A 6,000-nucleotide genomic window follows, 5' to 3' on the forward strand; every position below is an offset into this window, starting at 1 on the left:
GTTTGTGCGCTGTATCTCTCAACTAAACTAAACTAAACTTTATCCGGAACAAAAAATATATACAGAGCAAGAACTGTGGAAAAGTTCTCCCGACATTTTCCCAGGCTATATATATATTAATCAGCGTTGTATTTGGTAGGGTTCACAGAAATATCATTCTATCCGGCACTCTTGCCACTGATGTGGCTCCCTGGGGTGATATCCCTTCCCATGTTTGAGGGGGGTCCCCACCGGAATCTGCCACTCAATGTCCAGCAGCGGAAGTCTAGGGCCCTAGACTGTGGTCCTCCCGCACAGAGCCTTGGCGTTGGCTGCACCGAGCTTCAGTGCGTCCCTCAGCACGTTCTCCTGCAGTCTGGAGCGGGCCAGTCGGCAACTTTCCCCGATGGACATCCCGCTCTGCTGGGAGGTCAACAAGTTTCAGGCCGACCAAAGAGGCCTCAGACTATTTATCTCCCATTCAGTGATTGTTCAAAGTGCTAAACAGAGGGCAGTCTTGTCTGAAGAAGGCTTTTAAGGATGGAGGCAGAGTGCAATCATTATAAAGTGACAAATTACGCCAAATACTTCAAACTGACAACCTTAAATGATTATCCTGAAAATGTCCCTTCAGTCTCACTGCTCTTTAGCCTCTGCTATTCAATCGCTTCTGACCCACCGTTGCCCTTTCCCCCACCCTTACCCACTCTAATTCTCTAGTTAACTGCTTCCAAACCATTACAGCCCTTTTCATCAATTGCTCCAAGCTGTTTAATGACTTTATAGGCCGGAGGAGAGGGTGAGTGAACCCGTCCTTAATTGCCGTTTGTTGTCCAGTAGTTTCAAGAGTTACAGCTTCAGACACCAAGGGTGTAGCCAGACTGACTTTAGCCCGAGGTCGGGAGCATACAAGAGCCTGGCTCCATCAACCCATAACTGTAAGTAGTGGGCAAATGGAGGCTGTCTCCACTTTGAGCTGCCAAAGCTGCAGAGGTTATACGAGGCCATCAGTCATTACAAAAACGGCAGAGCACTAATCACCACTGACAGGCCATTTAATGGATAACATTTTAAAACCAATTTGGAAAATTCCCATCTAGCGAGGGAATAAAATGCACAAAAGCGCTTCATATTGGTGGAGGGGGCAACTGTGAAGTTGGTGTACAAGAACACCACAGTGGGCGGCACAGTGGCGCAGTTGGTAGAGCTGCTGCCTCATAGTGCCAGGTTCGACTCAAAATGGAACCTGCTCATTCCCTCCACAGATGCTGCCTGTCCCGCTGAGATCCTACTTTGTGTTTTGTCCACAATTCCAGCATCTGCAGTTCCTTTTTCCTCAATTCTCATATTAAAACATCTTAGATGGAACATTTACCAGCTCTGACAAATTACAGCAGGGTTTTCGATCCTGATCCGGGATTCTGTATATGGGGAGTTTGCAAGTTCTCCCTGCGACCGCATTAGGTTTCCTCCAGGTGCTCCGGTTTCCTCCCACATCCCAAAGGTGGTGGGTTTGTGGGGTTAAATGGCCCTCTGCAAAATTATCCCTGGTGTGTAGGGAGTGGATGACTGTGAAAGTGGGATAACACAGAACTAACGTGAATGGGCGATTGATGGCTGTCGAGGACTGGATGGGCCGAAGCCCCTGTTTCCCGGCTGTGTATTTCAATCAATCCCTCTAGTATGTAGGGTGTGGATGAGAAAATGGGATAACAAGTGGGAGAGTTTAGAGATACCACACAGAAACAGTCCCTTCGGCCCACAGAGTCTGCGCTGACCAGCGATCCCCGTACACTAGCACTATCCTGCACACGAGGGACAATTTACAAAAAAAATTTCGGAACCCAATTAACCGACAAACTCGCACATCTTTGGGATGTGGTGAGAAAACCCACGCGGTCAGGGGGGGAATGTACAAACTCCGTACAGACAGCACCTGTAGTCAGGATCGAACCTGGGTCTCTATTGCTGTGCCACCGTGCCATCCAATTTGCCCCTAGTGGGACATCGTAATCAGCATGGATGGGCCGAATCCGTACGGTATGATTTCATGTCTCTATCTATCTCTGTGCTGAGTCACTGGACCGGAAGCTCCATTTTAATATAAGCATCATTTAGATTTTCTAGAGCTCCAAGGAACTTTCTGATGTGAGGCTTTGCGGGGTTGGAAGGTGAAAGTTGTTATTGTTTTGTCCTGGGTCTAATGCCCAGACTCATAAAGTCAGCAACGTTACTCCAACATTAGCTCTAACTTTCAATACAAGGAAACAGAACCTTTCCCCTGTGCCCCAGGGTGGGGCTGCCATCACTGGAGACTTCATGTTGTCGTATTTTCTAACGAAGGAAAGTTGTTGCTGTTACTAAGTGACTTTGGACTTTGGACTTTAGACTGAGATACAGCATGGAAACAGGCCCTTTGGCCCACCATGTCTGCGTAACCAATGATCACCCAGTACACTAGCACATTCTTACACACTAGGGATAATTCATAATTTTACCAAAACCATTTAACCTACACACCTTCATGTCTTTGCACATCCCCAATCCTTTCCACTCCTCACTTTAATTTCATGTTTCGTGTATCCTGTTGGCAGATCAATTTCCCTCCTGGGAAAAAATAAAATTTCTATCGTATCATATTGTCTTTGGAGTGTGGGAGGAAACCGGAGAAAACCCATGTTATCACAGGAAAAAGGTCCAAACTCCATACAGACTGCGCAATGGGAGATAGTTACAGGTCGGGGTGAAACGGTAGAGGATGTGGTTGATAGGTTAATGTTCCCAAAGAGTTGGCACTATTTCACCAAGCCAGCTGACATCTTCCTGGCTTACACCATTTTGCTGGTTGTGACACAGGGGACAGAGAAAAGGGAGCAATTGGGGGAAAGGGAGTTTGTGAGTTAGTCTCTTAATTGCTTCACGTTGATTTGTTCTAGTCCCTCATTGGTTTTACCAAGGGTTGGTTTATAATTACAGTTCCTAGTTTTGGATTCACCAAGAGTGGAAAGTAGAGGAGAGTGGGAGGATGGAGGCAGCGAAGATGGAGGCGATGGGTGGGGAGTGAGGCCGGTAAGAGAGGAGAGGGAGCCGGGGTCTGGTTGACCGTGGACTCGAAGGTCGGCTGTGGGGGCTCCCCCGGGGAACAAAGGCGGACGGGCGAGGAGAGGGGTGTGGCATCCAAGGAAGGAGATGGCTGGAGGCCCTGCAACAGCCTGGGGCTCGCCTGGAACTGGCTCCGCTCATGAGAACTACTCCGTGGACTTTGAAAATGGCACAAAAACATGGCGCCTCTTGCATGCGGGCTCAGTGGACTGTTTGTGTACACTTACTAATCGAGGATTGGGAGTATGGCAGTACTCTACAGAACTGTTTGTATGGAAAATAATCTAGCGCTATGCACGTGACAATAAAGGCTCCATTGAACCATTGATTTACTCTGCTTTTGATGTTAAATCCTTCATTTGGTCACTACGCAACAATCTCATTTGAAAGGAATTCTGTCCTGTTCTGTCTTACCTCATTCATGTAATCTACTTCTTAATCAATTCAATGGGATTCCTTAAGATAAAGCAAGTTCCGCCCTTGTCTAATATAAACAATGCTTGGGACAAGTAAGATACGAAGAAGGGTCTCGAACCGAAACGTCACCCATTCCTTCTATCCAGTGATGCTGCCTGTCCCGCTGAGTTACTCCAGCATTTGGTATCTATCTACGACAGACTTCTGGGCTGCTGCGTTTAATGCTGTGTTTCCTGGCCAGGATCGTCCGTGGGTCACTAGAGCTGTGAGGCAGCAGATTTTTCCTTCACGTCACTGTAAAAGAAGCTCTTTGGTCTTCCCGAAACTTGTTGGTCTCCAAGCGGAGCGAGATGTCCGTCGGGGAACGTTGCGACTGGCCCGCTCCAGACTGCGGGAGTACGTGCTGAGGGATGCTGGGGGAGGACCACAGTCTAGGGTCCTTCCGCTGCTGGACATTGGGAGGCAGGGTGTGGTGGAGACGCCCCTCAAACAAGGGAAGGGATATCACCCCACGGGGCCACAGGTGTGGCAAGGGTGCTTGGTGTAACGATAGTTGGCGAACACTACCGAATATAACCCCAACAAATGGACAAACGCTGAGAATGTGGGAAGAGGTTTTGCTCTGTTCTAGTTTTGTATAGATTTCAATTAATTCGGAACACAGTTTACTTTTGGAAAAAAACCCAGTAAACCTGTCCAGTACCAGCGGGCCGACAGGTTCTGACATTTAGTTTGTGTGCTTGGCCAATGGTATGAAGCCACCGTGCAGGATTGCCACCCAACGCCTCGAAATCCTAATCCCGCCTAATCCCGCATTTCCTATGATTCCTGGGGAGATTGCAGGGAAACAATCCAGTGCAGCATTGTCACGTCTTGACAAGAAGGGGCTCTTCCCACATTGTATGAATCTATCAAAGAGAGACACAAAAAGCTGGAGTAGCTCAGTGGGACAGGCAGCATCTCTGGGTGATGTTTCGGGTCGAGACCCTTCTTCGGACTGAAGGAATGGGTGATGTTTTGGGTCGAGACCCTTCTTCAGACTGAAGGAATGGGTGATGTTTTGGGTCGAGACCCTTCTTCAGACTGAAGGAATGGGTGATGTTTTGGGTCGAGACTCTTCTTCAGACTGAAGGAATGGGTGATATTTCGGGTCGAGACCCTTCTTCAGACGAGGAATGAATCTAGCAATGTTTACAGTCATACAGTGCTGCCTATAAATGCTTCTGAGTTAACTCTCTTTGCGTCAGCGGCAGCATTTTGAGGCGAGATTCGCTGCCCTTTCCGTGAAGAAGTACTTTCTGGCAGCATTCTTGAATTAAAAAAGGACACTGTTTTCTAAATGGGGAGATAAATCAGAAATCGGAGGTGCAATTGGGCTTGGGAGTGCTGCTGCAGGATTCCCAAAATATTAATTTGCAAGTCGAATCAGTGGTAAGGAATGCAAACACAATGCTAGCATTTATTTCAAGAGGAGTAGAATATAAATCAGGAATGCAATGCTGAGGCTTTATAAGGCGTGGGTCAGATCGCATTTAGAGTTTTGTGAGATGTTTTGGGGCCACATATCTGAGGAAGGATGTGCTGGCATTGGAGAGGATCCAGAGGAGGTTTACGAGAATGATCCCAGGAATGATTGGGTTAACATATGTTGAGTGTTTGTTGACACTGGGCCTGTACTCATTGGAGTTTAGAAGGATGGAAGGGGTGCCTCATTGAAACGTGCCAAATAGTGAAAGGCTTGGAAAGGGTGGGCGTGGAGAGGATGGTTCCACTAGTGGGAGAGTCTAGGATCAGAGGACACAACCTCAGAATACAAGGATGTTCCTTTAGGAAGGAGATGAGGGGGAATTTCTTTAGCCAGAGGGTGGTGAATCTGTGGAATTCATTGCCGCAGAAGGCTGTGGAGGCCAAGTCAATGGATATTTTTAAAGCAGATATTGATAGTTTCTTGATTAATACTGGTGTCAGGGGTTATGGGGAGAAGGCAGGATTTGAGAGGGAGAGATAGATAGATCAGCCATGATTGAATGGCAGAGTAGACGATGGGCCGAATAGCCTATTTTTGCTCTGAGAACTCATGAACACAGGAACAAAGTGCTGGAGTAACAGGCAGCGTATCTGGAGCACATGGATAGGTGGTGCCTCAGGTCCCTCCTTCAGATTGAAGCGTCACCTATGAGTCTGTAGAGAAAAGGTAGAGTTGCTGCCTCACAATGCCAGTGACATATGCTAGATCCTGACTATGAGTGCTGTCTGTGTGGAGTTTGCATTTTGTCTCTGTGACGACGTGGATTTCCTCCAGGGGTGCTCCTGTTTCCTCCCACATCCCAAAGATGTGCAGATTTGTAGGTTAATTGGCCCTCTGTAAATTGTCCCCTAGGGAATGGATGAAAGTTGGATAACATAGAACTGGTGTGAACGGGTGATTGGTGTGGACTCGGTGTGCCGAAGGGTTTGTTTCGGTGCTGTAGCTCTGAACTAAACTAAACTAAAAGTGGGTCC

Source organism: Amblyraja radiata, chromosome 19 (genome assembly GCF_010909765.2).
Source record: "Amblyraja radiata isolate CabotCenter1 chromosome 19, sAmbRad1.1.pri, whole genome shotgun sequence".
Classification (NCBI taxonomy): Eukaryota; Metazoa; Chordata; class Chondrichthyes; order Rajiformes; family Rajidae; genus Amblyraja; species Amblyraja radiata.